This window comes from Ambystoma mexicanum, chromosome 4p (assembly GCF_040938575.1).
Source record: "Ambystoma mexicanum isolate Mex_15411 chromosome 4p, UKY_AmexF1_1, whole genome shotgun sequence".
NCBI classification, from domain to species: domain Eukaryota; kingdom Metazoa; phylum Chordata; class Amphibia; order Caudata; family Ambystomatidae; genus Ambystoma; species Ambystoma mexicanum.
Genome location: NC_090927.1, coordinates 839,522,960 through 839,539,562, shown reverse-complemented (window position 1 = coordinate 839,539,562; position 16,603 = coordinate 839,522,960).

Here is a 16,603-nt window from a genome sequence, read left to right as displayed (position 1 = left end):
CTGGGCATACTCGTCCCACTCGGGGTGACTTTTGCAAAACAGAAAGGTGATGGCTGGAAGGTTTGGAAATAATCATTACCACGGGCAAAGCTCTGGGCAACCCTCCAGACCATTGTTTTTCAGCCTGCCAAGCCATTACAGAAGGGGAAAAACCATATGCAAATCAGACTTGGTCCTACCCCAAAAGGGGCAGTCCAGCCCGAACTGCTAGGTCACATCCCTTCTGCAGAAGACCACAAGCATCCCCAGACATGTTTCAGCCTTGTTGGGCGTCATCAGTGAGGAGTAGCTTGGGTCTCTAGGCCCGGCAGACTCGGGACCCATTTCTGGGCATACCCGTCCGACTCGGGGTGACTTTTGCAAAACAGAAAGGTGATGGATAGAAGGTTTTGAATTAATCATAACCACGGGCAAAGCTCTGGGCAACCCTCCAGACCATTGTTTTTCAGCCTGCCAAGCCATTACAGAAGGGGAAAAACCATATGCAAATCAGGCTTGGTCCTACCCCAAAAGGGGCAGTCCAGCCCGAACTGCTAGGTCACATCCCTTCTGCACGAGACCACAAGCATCCCCAGACATGTTTCAGCCTTGTTGGGTGTCATCAGTGTGGAGTAGCTTGGGTCTCTAGGCCCAGCAGACTCGGAACCCACGTCTGGGCATACCCGGTCCACTCGGGGTGACTTTTGCAAAACAGAAAGGTGATGGCTGGAAGGTTTTGAATTAATCATAACCATGGGCAAAGCTCTGGGCAACCCTCCAGACCATTGTTTTTCAGCCTGCCAAGCCATTACAGAAGGGGAAAAACCATATGCAAATCAGGCCTGGTCCTACCCGAAATGGGGCAGTCCAGCCCGAACTGCTAGGTCACACCCCTTCTGCACGAGACCACAAGCATCCCCAGACATGTTTCAGCCTTGTTGGGCGTCATCAGTGAGGAGTAGCTTGGGTCTCTAGGCCCGGCATACTCGGGAACCACGTCTGGGCATACCCGTCCCACTCGGGGTGACTTTTGCAAAACAGAAAGGTGATGGCTGGAAGGTTTTGAATTAATCATAACCACGGGCAAAGCTCTGGGCAACCCTCCAGACCATTGTTTTTCAGCCTGCCAAGCCATTACAGAAGGGGAAAAACCATATGCAAATCAGGCTTGGTCCGACCCCAAAAGGGGCAGTCCAGCCCAAACTGCTAGGTCACATCCCTTCTTCACGAGACCACAAGCATCCCCCGACATGTTTCAGCCTTGTTGGGCGTCATCAGTGAGGAGTAGCTTGGGTCTCTAGGCCCGGCAGACTCGGGACCCACGTCTGGGCATACCCGTCCCACTCGGGGTGACTTTTGCAAAACAGAAAGGTGATGGCTGGAAGGTTTTGAATTAATCATAACCACGGGCAAAGCTCTGGGCAACCCTCCAGACCATTGTTTTTCAGCCTGCCAAGCCATTACGGAAGGGGAAAAACCATATGCAAATCAGGCTTGGTCCTACCCCAAAAGGGGCAGTCCAGCCCGAACTGCTAGGTCACATCCCTTCTGCACGAGACCACAAGCATCCCAGACATGTTTCAGCATTGTTGGGCGTCATCAGTGAGGAGTAGCTTGGGTCTCTAGGCCCGGCAGACTCGGGACCCATGTCTGGGCATACCCGTCGCACTCGGGGTGACTTTTGCAAAACAGAAAGGTGATGGCTGGAAGCTTTTGAATTAATCATAACCACGGGCAAAGCTCTGGCCAACCCTCCAGGCCATTGTTTTTCAGCCTGCCAAGCAATTACAGAAGGGGAAAAACCATATGCAAATCAGGATTTGTCCTACCCCAAAAGGGTGCAGTCCAGCCCGAACTGCTCGGTCACATCCCTTCTGCATGAGACCAAAAGCATCCCCAGACAGGTTTCAGCCTTGTTGGGCGTCATCAGTGAGGAGTAGCTTGGGTCTCTAGGCCCGGCAACTCGGGACCCACGTCTGGGCATACCAGTCTCGGGGTGACTTTTGCAAAACAGAAAGGTGATGGCTGGAAGGTTTTGAAATAATCATAACCACGGGCAAAGATCTGGCCAACCCTCCAGACCATTGTTTTTCAGCCTGCCAACCCATTACAGAAGGGGAAAAACCATATGCAAATCAGGCTTGGTCCTACCCCAAAAGGGGCAGACCAGCACAAACTGCTAGGTCACATCCCTTCTGCACGAGACCACAAGCATCCCCAGACATGTTTCAGCCTTGTTGGGCGTCATCAGTGAGGAGTAGCTTGGGTCTCTAGGCCCAGCAGACTCGGGACCCACGTCTGGGCATACCCGTCCCACCCGGGGTGACTTTTGTAAAACAGAAAGGTAATGGCTGGAAGGTTTTGAATTAATCATAACCACGGGCAAAGCTCTGGGCAACCCTCCAGACCATTGTTTTTCAGCCTGCCAAGCCATTACAGAAGGGGAAAAACCATATGCAAATCAGGCTTGGTCCTACCCCAAAAGGGGCAATCCAGCCCGAACTGCTAGGTCACATCCTTTCTGCACGAGACCAAAAGCATCCCCAGACATGTTTCAGCCTTGTTGGGCGTCATCAGTGAGGAGTAGCTTGGGTCTCTAGGCCCGGCAGACTCGGGACCCACGTCTGGGCATACCCGTCCCACTCGGGGTGACTTTTGCAAAACAGAAAGGTGATGACTGGAAGGTTTTGAATTAATCATAACCACGGGCAAAGCTCTGGGCAACCCTCCAGACCATTGTTTTTCAGCCTGCCAAGCCATATCAGAAGGGGAAAAACCATATGCAAATCAGGCTTGGTCCTACCCCAAAAGGGGCAGTCCAGCCCGAACTGCTAGGTCACACCCCTTCTGCACGAGACCACAAGCATCCCCAGACATGTTTCAGCCTTGTTGGGCGTCATCAGTGAGGAGTAGCTTGGGTCTCTAGGCCCGGCAGACTCGGGACCCACGTCTGGGCATACCCGTCCCACTCAGGGTGACTTTTGCAAAACAGAAAGGTGATGGCTGGAAGGTTTTAAATTAATCATAACCACAGGGAAAGCTCTGGGCAACCCTCCAGACCATTGTTTTTCAGCCTGCAAAGCCATTACAGAAGGGGAAAAACCATATGCAAATCAGGCTTGGTCCTACCCCAAAGGGGGCAGTCCAGCCCGAACTGCTAGGTCACATCCCTTCTGCACGAGACCACAAGCATCCCCAGACATGTTTCAGCCTTGTTGGGCGTCATCAGTGAGGAGTAGCTTGGGTCTCTAGGCCCGACAGACTCGGGACCCACGTCTGGGTATACCCGTCTTACTCGGGTGACTTTTGCAAAACAGAAAGGTGATGGCTGGAAGGTTTTGAATTAATCATAACCACGGGCAAAGCTCTGGGCAACCCTCCAGACCATTGTTTTTCAGCCTGCCAAGCCATTATAGAAGGGGAAAAACCATATGCAAATCAGGCTTGGTCCTACCCCAAAAGGGACAGTCCAGCCCGAACTGCTAGGTCACATCCCTTCTGCACGAGACCACAAGCATCCCCAGACATGTTTCAGCCTTGTTGGGCGTCATCACTGAGGAGTAGCTTGGGTCTCTAGGCACGGCAGACTCGGAACCCATGTCTGGGCATACCCGTCCCACTCGGGGTGACTTTTGCAAAACAGAAAGTTGATGGCTGGAAGGTTTTGAATTAATCATAATCACGGGCAAAGCTCTGGGCAACCCTCCAGACCATTGTTTTTCAGCCTGCCAAGCCATTACAGAAGGGGAAAAACCATATGCAAATCAGGCCTGGTCCTACCTCAAAAGGGGCAGTCCAGCCCGAACTGCTAGGTCACATCCCTTCTGCACGAGACCCCAAGCATCCCCAGACATGTTTCAGCCTTGTTGGGCGTCATCAGTGAGGAGTAGCTTGGGTCTCTAGGCCCGGCAGACTCGGGACCCACGTCTGGGCATACCCGTCTCACTCGGGGTGACTTTTGCAAAACAGAAAGGTGATGGCTGGAAGGTTTTGAATTAATCATAACTACAGGCAAAGCTCTGGGCAACCCTCCAGACCATTGTTTTTCAGCCTGACAAGCCATTACAGAAGGGGAAAAACCATATGCAAATCAGGCTTGGTCCTACCCCAAAAGGGGCAGTCCAGCCGGAACTGCTAGGTCACATCCCTTCTGCACGAGAACACAAGCATCCCCAGACATGTGTCAGCCTTGTTGGGCATCATCAGTGAGGAGTAGCTTGGGTCTCTAGGCCCGGCAGACTCGGGACCCACGTCTGGGCATACCCGTCCCACTCGGGGTGACTTTTGCAAAACAGAAAGTTGATGGCTGGAAGGTTTTGAAGTAATCATAACCACGGGCAAAGCTCTGGGCAACCCTCCAGACCATTGTTTTTCAGCCTGCCAAAACATTACAGAAGGGGAAAAACCATATGCAAATCAGGCTTGGTCCTACCCCAAAAGGGGCAGTCCAGCCCGAACTGCTAGGTCATATCCCTTCTCCTCGAGACCACAAGCATCCCCAGACAGGTTTCAGCCTTGTTGGGCGTCATCAGTGAGGAGTAGCTTGGGTCTCTAGGCCCGGCAACTCGGGACCCACGTCTGGGCATACCCGTCCCACTCAGGGTGACTTTTGCAAAACAGAAAGGTGATGGCTGGAAGGTTTTGAATTAATCATAACCACGGGCAAAGCTCTGGCCAACCCTCCAGACCATTGTTTTTCAGCCTGCCAAGCCATTACAGAAGGGAAAAAACCATATGCAAATCAGGCTTGGTCCTACCCCAAAAGGGGCAGTCCAGCCCGAACTGCTAGGTCACATCCCTTCTGCACGAGACCACAAGCAGCCCCAGACATGTTTCAGCCTTGTTGGGCGTCATCAGTGAGGAGTAGCTTGGGTCTCCAGGTCCGGCAGACTCGGGACCCACGTCTGGGCATACCCGTCCCACTCGGGGTGACTTTTGCAAAACAGAAAGGTGATGGCTGGAAGGTTTTGAATTAATCATAACCACGGGCAAAGCTCTGGGCAACCCTCCAGACCATGGTTTTTCAGCCTGCCAAGCCATTACAGAAGGGGAAAAACCATATGCAAATCAGGCTTGGTCCTACCCCAAAAGGGGCAGTCCAGCCCGAACTGCTATGTCACATCCCTTCTGCATGAGACCACAAGCATCCCCAGAAATGTTTCAGCCTTGTTGGGCATCATCAGTGAGGAGTAGCTTGGGTCTCTAGGCCCGGCAGACTCGGGACCCACGTCTGGGCATACCCGTCTCACTCGGGGAGACTTTTGCAAAACAGAAAGGTGATGGCTGGAAGGTTTTGAATTAATCATAACCACGGGCAAAGCTCTGGGCAACCCTCCAGACCATTGTTTTTCAGCCTGCTAAGCAATTACAGAAGGGGAAAAACCATATGCAAATCAGGCTTGGTCCTACCCCAAAAGGGTGCAGTCCAGCCCGAACTGCTAGGTCACATCCCTTCTGCACGAGACCACAAGCATCCCCAGACATGTTTCAGCCTTGTGGGGCGTCATCAGTGAGGAGTAGCTTGGGTCTCTAGGCCCGGCAACTCGGGACCCACGTCTGGGCATACCCGTCCCACTCGGGGTGACTTTTGCAAAACAGAAAGGTGATGGCTGGAAGGTTTTGAATTAATCATAACCACGGGCAAAGCTCTGGGCAACCCTCCAGACCATTGTTTTTCAGCCTGCCAAGCCATTACAGAAGGGGAAAAACCATATGCAAATCAGGCTTGGTCCTACCCCAAAAGGGGCAGTCCAGCCCGAAATGCTAGGTCACATCCCTTCTGCACGAGACCAAAAGCATCCCCAGACATGTTTCAGCCTTGTTGGGGGTCATCTGTGAGGAGTAGCTTGGGTCTCTAGGCCCGGCAGACTCGGGACCCACGTCTGGGCATACTCGTCCCACTCGGGGTGACTTTTGCAAAACAGAAAGGTGATGGCTGGAAGGTTTTGAATTAATCATAACCACGGGCAAAGCTCTGGGCAACCCTCCAGACCATTGTTTTTCAGCCTGCCAAGCCATTACAGAAGGGGAAAAACCATATGCAAATTAGGCTTGGCCTTATCCCAAAAGGGGCAGTCCAGTCCGAAATGCTAGGTCACATCCCTTCTGCACGAGACCACAAGCATCCCCAGACATGTTTCAGCCTTGTTGGGCGTCACCAGTTAGGAGTAGCTTGGCTCTCTAGGCCCGGCAGACTCGGGACCCATGTCTGGGCATACCCATCCCACTCGGGGTGACTTTTGAAAAACAGAAAGGTGATGGCTGGAAGGTTTGGAATTAATCATTACCACGGGCAAAGCTCTGGGCAACCCTCCAGACCATTGTTTTTCAGCCTGCCAAGCCATTACAGAAGGGGAAAAACCATATGAAAATCAGGCCTGGTCCTACCCCAAAAGGGGCAGTCCAGCCCGAACTGCTAGGTCACACCCCTTCTGCACGAGACCACAAGCATCCCCAGACATGTTTCAGCCTTGCTGGGCTTCATCAGTGAGGAGTAGCTTGGGTCTCTAGGCCCGGCATACTCGGGAACCACGTCTGGGCATACCTGTCCCACTCGGGGTGACTTTTGCAAAACTGAAAGGTGATGGCTGGAAGGTTTTGAATTAATCATAACCACAGGCAAAGCTCTGGGCAACCCTCCAGACCATTGTTTTTCAGCCTGCCAAGCCATTACAGAAGGGGAAAAACCATATGCAAATCAGGCTTGGTCCTACCCCAAAAGGGGCAGTCCAGCCCAAACTGCTAGGTCACATCCCTTCTTCACGAGACCACAAGCATCCCCAGGCATGTTTCAGCCTTGTTGGGCGTCATCAGTGAGGAGTAGCTTGGGTCTCTAGACCCGGCAGACTCGGGACCCACGTCTGGGCATACCCGTCCCACTCGGGGTGACTTTTACAAAACAGAAAGGTGATGGCTGGAAGGTTTTGAATTAATCATACACACGGGCAAAGCTCTGGGCAACCCTCCAGACCTTTGTTTTTCAGCCTGCCAAGCCATTACAGAAGGGGAAAAACCATATGCAAATCAGGCTTGGTCCTACCCCAAAAGGGGCAGTCCAGCCCGAACTGCTAGGTCACATCCCTTCTGCACGAGACCACAAGCATCCCCAGACACGTTTCAGCCTTGTTGGGCGTCATCAGTGAGGAGTAGCTTGGGTCTCTAGGCCCGGCAGACACGAGACCCATGTCTGGGCATACCCGTCCCACTCGTGGTGACTTTTGCAAAACAGAAAGGTGATGGATGGAAGGTTTTGAATTAATCATAACCACGGGCAAAGCTCTGGGCAACCCTCCAGACCATTGTTTTTCAGCCTGCCAAGCCATTACAGAAGGGGAAAAACCATATGCAAATCAGGCTTGGCCCTACCCCAAAAGGGGCAGTCCAGCCCGAACTGCTAGGTCACATCCCTTCTGCATGAGACCACAAGCATCCCCAGACATGTTTCAGCCTTGTTGGGTGTCATCAGTGAGGAGTAGCTTGGGTCTCTAGGCCCGGCAGACTCGGAACCCACGTCTGGGCATACCCGGCCCACTCGGGGTGACTTTTGCAAAACAGAAAGGTGATGGCTGGAAGGTTTTGAATTAATCATAACCATGGGCAAAGCTCTGGGCAACCCTCCAGACCATTGTTTTTCAGCCTGCCAAGCCATTACAGAAGGGGAAAAACCATATGCAAATCAGGCCTGGTCCTACCCCAAAAGGGGCAGTCCAGCCCGAACTGCTAGGTCAAACCCCTTCTGCACGAGACCACAAGCATCCCCAGACATGTTTCAGCCTTGTTGGGCTTCATCAGTGAGGAGTAGCTTGGGTCTCTAGGCCCGGCATACTCGGGAACCACGTCTGGGCATACCCGTCCCACTCGGGGTGACTTTTGCAAAACAGAAAGGTGATTGCTGGAAGGTTTTGAATTAATCATAACCACAGGCAAAGCTCTGGGCAACCCTCCAGACCATTGTTTTTCAGCCTGCCAAGCCATTACAGAAGGGGAAAAACCATATGCAAATCTGGCTTGGTCCTACCCCAAAAGGGGCAGTCCAGCCCAAACTGCTAGGTCACATCCCTTCTTCACGAGACCACAAGCATCCCCAGACATGTTTCAGCCTTGTTGGGCGTCATCAGTGAGGAGTAGCTTAGGTCTCTAGGCCCGGCAGACTCGGGACCCACGTCTGGGCATACCCATCCCACTCGGGGTGACTTTTACAAAAGAGAAAGGTGATGGCTGGAAGGTTTTGAATTAATCATACACACGGGCAAAGCTCTGGGCAACCCTCCAGACCATTGTTTTTCAGCCTGCCAAGCCATTAAAGAAGGGGAAAAACCATATGCAAATCAGGCTTGGTCCTACCCCAAAAGGGGCAGTCCAGCCCAAACTGCTAGGTCACATCCCTTCTGCACGAGACCACAAGCATCCCCAGACATGTTTCAGCATTGTTGGGCGTCATCAGTGAGGAGTAGCTTGGGTCTCTAGGCCCGGCAGACTAGGGACCCATGTCTGGGCATACCCGTCCCACTCGGGGTGACTTTTGCAAAACAGAAAGGTGATGGCTGGAAGGTTTTGAATTAATCATAACCACGGGCAAAGCTCTGGGCAACCCTCCAGGCCATTGTTTTTCAGCCTGCCAAGCAATTACAGAAGGGGAAAAACCATATGCAAATCAGGATTGGTCCTACCCCAAAAGGGTGCAGTCCAGCCCGAACTGCTCGGTCACATCCCTTCTGCACGAGACCAAAAGCATCCCCAGACAGGTTTCAGCCTTGTTGGGCGTCATCAGTGAGGAGTAGCTTGGGTCTCTAGGCCCGGCAACTCGGGACCCACGTCTGGGCATAGCAGTCCCACTCGGGGTGACTTTTGCAAAACAGAAAGGTGATGGCTGGAAGGTTTTGAAATAATCATAACCACGGGCAAAGATCTGGCCAACCCTCCAGACCATTGTTTTTCAGCCTGCCAACCCATTACAGAAGGGGAAAAACCATATGCAAATCAGGCTTGGTCCTACCCCAAAAGGGGCAGTCCAGCACGAACTGCTAGGTCACATCCCTTCTGCACGAGACCACAAGCATCCCCAGACATGTTTCAGCCTTGTTGGGCGTCATCAGTGAGGAGTAGCTTGGGTCTCTAGGCCCGGCAGACTCGGGACCCACGTCTGGGCATACCCGTCCCACTCGGGGTGACTTTTGCAAAACAGAAAGTTGATGGCTGGAAGGTTTTGAATTAATCATAACCACGGGCAAAGCTCTGGGCAACCCTCCAGACCATTGTTTTTCAGCCTGCCAAGCCATTACAGAAGGGTAAAAACCATATGCAAATCAGGCTTGGTCCTACCCCAAAAGGGGCAGTCCAGCCCGAACCGCTAGGTCACATCCCTTCTGCACGAGACCACAAGCATCCCCAGACATGTTTCAGCCTTGTTGGGCGTCATCAGTGAGGAGTAGCTTGGGTCTCTAGGCCCGGCAGACTCGGGACCCACGTCTGGGCATACCCGTCCCTCTCGGGGTGACTTTTGCAAAACAGAAAGGTAATGGCTAGAAGGTTTTGAATTAATCATAACCACGAGCAAAGCTCTGGGCAACCCTCCAGACCATTGTTTTTCAGCCTGCCAAGCCATTACAGAAGGGGAAAAACCATATGCAAATCAGGCTTGGTCCTACCCCAAAAGGGGCAGTCCAGCCCGAACTGCTAGGTCACATCCCTTCTGCACGAGACCAAAAGCATCCCCAGACATGTTTCAGCCTTGTTGGGCGTCATCAGTGAGGAGTAGCTTGGGTCTCTAGGCCCGGCAGACTCGGGACCCACGTCTGGGCATACCTGTCGCAATCGGGGTGACTTTTGCAAAACAGAAAGGTGATGTCTGGAAGGTTTTGAATTAATCATAACCACGGGCAAAGCTCTGGGCAACCCTCCAGAGCATTGTTTTTCAGCCTGCCAAGCCATTACAGAAGGGGAAAAACCATATGCAAATCAGGCTTGATCCTACCCCAAAAGGGGCAGTCCAGCCCGAACTGCTAGGTAACATCCCTTCTGCACGAGACCACAAGCATCCCCAGACATGTTTCAGCCTTGTTGGGTGTCATCAGTGAGGAGTAGCTTGGCTCTCTAGGCCCGGCAGACTCGGGACCCACGTCTGGGCATAGTCCACTCGGTGTGACTTTTGCAAAACAGAAAGGTGATGGCTGGAAGGTTTTGAATTAATCATAACCACGGGCAAAGCTCTCGGCAACCCTCCAGACCATTGTTTTTCAGCCTGCCAAGCCATTACAGAAGGGGAAAAACCATATGCAAATCAGGCTTGGTCCTACCCCAAAAGGGGCAGTCCAGCCCGAACTGCTAGGTCACATCCCTTCTGCACGAGACCACAAGCATCCCCAGACATGTTTCAGCCTTGTTGGGCGTCATCAGTGAGGAGTAGCTTGGGTCTCTAGGCCCGGCAGACTCGGGACCCACGTCTGGGCATACCCGTCCCACTCGGGGTGACTTTTGCAAAACAGAAAGGTGATGGCTGGAAGGTTTTGAATGAATCATAACCACAGGGAAAGCTCTGAGCAACCCTCCAGAACATTGTTTTTCAGCCTGCCAAGCCATTACAGAAGGGGAAAAAACCATATGCAAATCAGGCTTGGTCCTACCCCAAAAGGGGCAGTCCAGCCCACACTGCTAGGTCACATCCCTTCTGCACGAGACAACTAGCATCCCCAGACATGTTTCAGCCTTGTTGGGCGTCATCAGTGAGGAGTAGCTTGGGTCTCTAGGCCCGGCAGACTCGGGACCCACGTCTGGGCATACCCGTCCTACTCGGGGTGACTTTTGCAAAACAGAAAGGTGATGGCTGGAAGGTTTTGAATTAATCATAACCACGGGCAAAGCTCTGGGCAACCCTCCACACCATTGTTTTTCAGCCTGCCAAGCAATTACAGAAGGGGAAAAACCATATGCAAATCAGGCTTGGGCCTACCCCAAAAGGGTGCAGTCCAGCCCGAACTGCTAGGTCACATCCCTTCTGCACGAGACCACAAGCATCCCCAGACAGGTTTCAGCCTTGTTGGGCGTCATCAGTGAGGAGTAGCTTGGGTCTCTAGGCCCGGCAACTCGGGACCCACGTCCCACCAGAGAGGGGGGCTGTGAGTGTTCAATAGCAACGGAGCAAGACACAGACTCTGGTAGTGGAGCTGCAGGTATTTGGCAGCGAAGAGACTGAAAGAATGGCAGGTGCTGTTTTGATGTCATAGAAAACTGGCTGTGATGCGGGCGGTGCCTGGCTGGTTTTAACAGAAGACACTGACTGGGTGTCAGTCAATCATTGCTTGGTTGACTATAAATCAAGGATAAGGTGCTGGCATTGTGGCATTCTGAAGACAGAACTGTAGCTGTGGGGCAGCTAGTGACTGGCTTAAAAGGAAGATGCTGCTTAGATGGTTCATCATTGCTTCATTGACTGGAAATCAAGAAGAGGCAGGCGGGGTAGCAAATGTTTTCCTGACACAAAACTCCGGCTGTGCTGCTGCTTCTGGATGACTTGTCAAGAAGAGGCTGATGGAGGCTACTCAAATTCTAAGAGACTGGCAGTTGGCAGATGCTTGTGGCTGTGCTACTAGTAGTGTGTGTCTGGCTTCAGAGGAACATACTGATTAAATGCCTCGCCGTTGCTTAGACTGAAAATGTGTAGGATGCTGGCAATTTGGCAGATGCTGCCATTTTGAGGACACACATGACTGGCTGTAAGTGTATGTGGTGCCCTTCTTAATGGGATGTTTCTGATTTAAGGGTCCTTTGTTGCTTAGCTCACTGGTAAACAATAGGATGCTGACAAAACTCAACAGCATACCATGCAGTGTTTTGAAGGTAAGACACAAACTGGTTGTAGTGCATGAGCGATGTATCATGGCTGACTTCATGAGAAGAGGCTGGTAGTGTAGGACAGTAGCAGATGGTTTTGAAGACTGTATGCATTGCTGATTAGGTCTATGTGACTTGAAAAGAAGGACCTAACTGGAAAATTGAGCTATAACCCAGCAATTTCAAAGAATATAATGGTTAATCTTTTCAGAGGATACCTCCTGTGCTGCATGTTAGCAAATCTGTCAATGGCATCACTCAAATGTACCTTGTCAACCTCCATAGGTTCACATGCCATTATCAACAAATCACTAAGGCCCTCATTACGACCCTGGCGGAATTCAAAAAACGATGGCGGAAATGTAATACCGCCATCGAATACCGCTCGTTGCGATTATGACCCGTCACCGTAAAGTACGATGCCATTAGCGACACCGTAGTGAACGCCAACGCTAACTGCACCAAGTACGCGCACGCGCGCCTTGCAAAACCGTAATTTCCGCCATGGCGCAACGGTACGCGAATTCTGACCCTAGCGGACATTTACTTAACGCCATCAAGCATGGCGGAAAGTACCATTCCGCCATGGTGAGAATTACGGCATCGCGAACCAACCGTAAATGGCCCTACTGAGTGCCTGTACTCCACTCCCTGCCCACATTGCACAACTCCTCGTAGGCGCAATGTAGTCACACTATGCAACCATTGAAATGTACAAGTCACCATGCATGCCAACGAACAAATGCAAATGTCACCATTGCCGTACTGATGCAGCACAGGCATGTGAAGGTTCAAGTACACCAAAATGAACTGAAATATTCCATGAGACAAAACAACAATAGTCCCCCATCGCTTGCCACCAGTGTAAATCAACATTCAAAGCAGTATCCTGAGGGAGACTGCGCCAGCCCTGTACTCTTGCCAGTAGACAAACCAACCATCAGCATAAGCATGTACCACACAAGTTGGCAGAGTGACTGAGCAGCCAGGCTCATCTCAAGAGGGGCCAATGGGAGCTGTAGGGCACAGATGGCACGAATACAGAAGCAATTCCAATGGACCTGACCTCAGTCTCCCTCCAAGAAACGCACGCAAACACAGGCACCTGTGACCAGCCATTTTCTGATAATCCCATCATTCCACCAATCCACCTGGCTGACCGGCATCTGTTGCACAAAAGCTAATCCCCCGCCCCTGAGCATGACATCATAAAAACAGTCATAATGGCAGCCCCTATCCCTGACCTTACTGGGCTTCGTAGGCAAACGCGGCCAGTACAGTACCACACAACTCTACTCAGAAGCCGGAACCCAATGCAGATCATCTCACAATACATCGCGCCACAAATCGGAATATGCTACATTACTAGCAAAGAATAATGCTACACGGTTAATATCTGAATATAAATTTAATGCACATCAAAATCACCAAGCCCATACAGCTATTTGCTCATAAACTCCCAAATAATTTTCATTACTGTGGGCTGCATCCGCAATAAATGACCAGCTTCTTCTTGTGTGACGCCCTGTTCCTTCATGGTACACAGGGGCTACATTTACGTTCAAAAAGGCAACATGGAAGCGCCTAGAACCGCAGGGCCGTCCCATGAAGTAGGCACTAGTCCAGCTGAAAGGTTGATATGTTGCCCTAGCCACTAGTACTGCGTAAGGGCATGTGGCCCATTGGCGATCGTCCCATAAGATCGTAATGGTGCTCCACTGATTAACTCGAAGCTGCAGGTGTCGACTGTAAAAGCCATCTGCAGGAGTGGCGTACAGATGGCAGCGGCAAAAGGGGAGGAGATACCTGTCACCCAAATGAAAAAAAAAATAATAGTATGGGCATCCGAACTTCATATGTATTACTCACTTCATTCAACACACTAAATCTACAACCATATGCATGCTAGCCCACTCAAAAGGATTAATTTCACCCAAAAATCACTTGCGAATCATAATGATATAAATCGAGGTGAATACACTATTACAAACGAGTGTTTGTGTGCATGCGTCTGTTAAAACAGAATCCATTAGATGGGATTAGTAACGTGCATAGACACAAGTGTTTGAAGGCGCGTCGAGACAGGGAGGGTTCAACAAGGGCATATAGACGATGGTCCCACTATGGCAGCTTTGCATCACATAGCGCAGGGGAAGGGGATATATTCCATAAAGCCATGTACATGGCAAACTCTCAATTAAATCATCTGTCCATGCATCCATTCATCATTCCCTCATCCCGGTATAAAAACGCCTGAATATTTACTCACATAACATTTGAAATTTCCATTGAGTCTGTGCGTAATGCAGTCTGCAAAATCCACTGTGCTCCTGCCCGGATTTCTAGTGTAGTTAAGTAACATGTATTTGGGAACGTCCTGCCTTATCGTCCACTACGCTATTGCGCATCCCATTCAATTCATATCAATCATTACATTCTCGTCATGGGCCCTGTCCCAAGGACATTCAACAATAGAACATTATATTTCCAGTCAGACCTGTGGGTGTCTCCTCGCCGCTAGTTGAAAACCAAAAGCGCTGTCCTTCGAATTCCTCATTTGCAACATCACGTCGAAAAGGCATCTGTGAACGCTTGAATTCACAAATACATCTATGTAGTGCGGCTGTGTGTGAAAATGGTAACTGGCTTCAATCACTAATGGGACTCCCCGCCCGTCGGTGAACGTCGGTACAGTGCTGCATGAGGGTCCACCCTTGATCGAGTACTACATTCCACTGACCCTTCACAAGTTTGTTCGCGACTGCAAATATAGTATGTGAAACAATGGGACCATAGCAGAATTAACATATAAACCAATATTTCACTGCCATCGGGATTAAATACATGATTGTAATTGCAAGATGCCATGCGTCAAATTGCAGCGTTGTGTGCGGGACGTGCTCGCCCAAAAGTTATTGCAGCTGGCACAGGTGGAATGAATCACCACAGGTGGAGGCTATACAGCCTGAAAACACATAAATTGCACACCCAACCCCCTCCCACAACCACACCCACTCCAAAATGCTACCGACAGGACTAGCGATGTTGGGCCTGGGGGACCTGATAGCACTGCAAGTACTCCAACTTCAAGAAGAAGACGAACACTAACTACTACAACAACCGGCCGCACAGAGGAGACGCAGGAGGAGGAGGAGGAGGGCAAGGCAGGGGCAGCAAGGCCCACCAGCACAGCCACTACCACCACGCAGGCAGCCCGCAATCCCACGCCTCCGAGCTAATCCGTTCAACCTCACTGCTGAGCAGATCCACACCCTCTACCGTTTGGACCGGGACACCATAACCGCCATTGTCAACATGACACACGCTGACCTTGTCAGCATGATAGATAGCCCAACCGCCATCCCACCCCTACTGAAGGTGGTGTCTGTACTCCACTTCCTGGCCACAGGCACCTACCAGCACACAGTCGGACAGTTGCATGGCATTTCACAGCCACTATTGTCACGGACACTATTCCAAGTGCTTGATGCCCTCCTGAAGCACACAGACGACTACATCTCTTTACCACGCTCGGAGCAGGAGATTACAAACACAAAAGTGGGATTCCATGCACTTGGCGGCATACCGGGTTGCATTGGTGCCATCGACTGCACCCATGTGGAATTGGTTGTCCCACATGCCATGGAGGTCCAGTACCGCAACCGGAAACAATATCATTTTATCAATGTACAAATGGTGTGTGACTCCAACAGGATCTTTACACATTGTTGTGCCCGATTTCCAGGATCAACCCATGATTCTATGGTCTTGAGGAACTCTACAATACCACGCTACATGGAGCGACACGCAGGGCACCGATCCTGGCTACTCGGTGAGTCTCATTTAATGCATGAGAATGTGGGGTAGGTGATGCGTCAATGACCTGGCAGGAAGGGGGGGGGGTGCGTACGTAGCAATGTCATTCCACAAACATCCTTTATTGTCCACATACAGGTGATGCCGGGTATCCACTGAAGAGATGGCTCCTTACACCAATCCGGAACCCACAGAACCAGCATGAGGAGGACTACAACCATGCCCACTCACGTACCCGTGTAGTCATAGAACAGGCATTCGGCCTACTGAAGGCTCGTTTCCGCTGCCTCAGCAGGTCTGGCGGGGCACTCCTGTACCGCCATGAGAAGGTTGCAAAGATGGTCATGGCATGTGTCATGCTACACAACATGTGCGTACGTAGAAATGTGGCCATGCCCCCTGACGCAGAACTGCAAGCACCTGAAGATGGTCATGATGAGGGTGGGGATGTGGCAGCACCTCAAGGAGTCCGCGAGGCACAGGAGGCCCGTGAAATTCGTCAGAATCTCATAGATGCATGCTTCTAGCACTCACGCCTGGTGGCTGTTACATGGACACGGGACTTGTGGCACTGTGTGTGTCTGGAACATGCACAATGTGGACTGTACGCCAAGAAAGGCCTCGTACACAAAGATCAATGTCCACACATCTCATTGGATGAATATGAAGAAATGTATAGCAAATGTGAAATGATATTACACACCCAATCGACCCGCCACCCAAAAAAGCCCAACACACCCCCTCCACCCTCCTACCTCCCCCCCGAACACCAGTGTCCAAAGATGCTCATTGTCAGTGGGCAGACGCTATTGCAAGCCCCCTCTCTGGGTATCAGGGGCACCCCTGCCTGTGGAGCGCAGGTTCCTCCCAGATCTACGTTGGGGGCTGCCCTGGACGGAACTTGCAACGGATGATGTCTCTGCCTGCTCACGTCCATGCATGTCCCTAAGGGTTTGTGAGAGCTCAGTGAGCACACGGC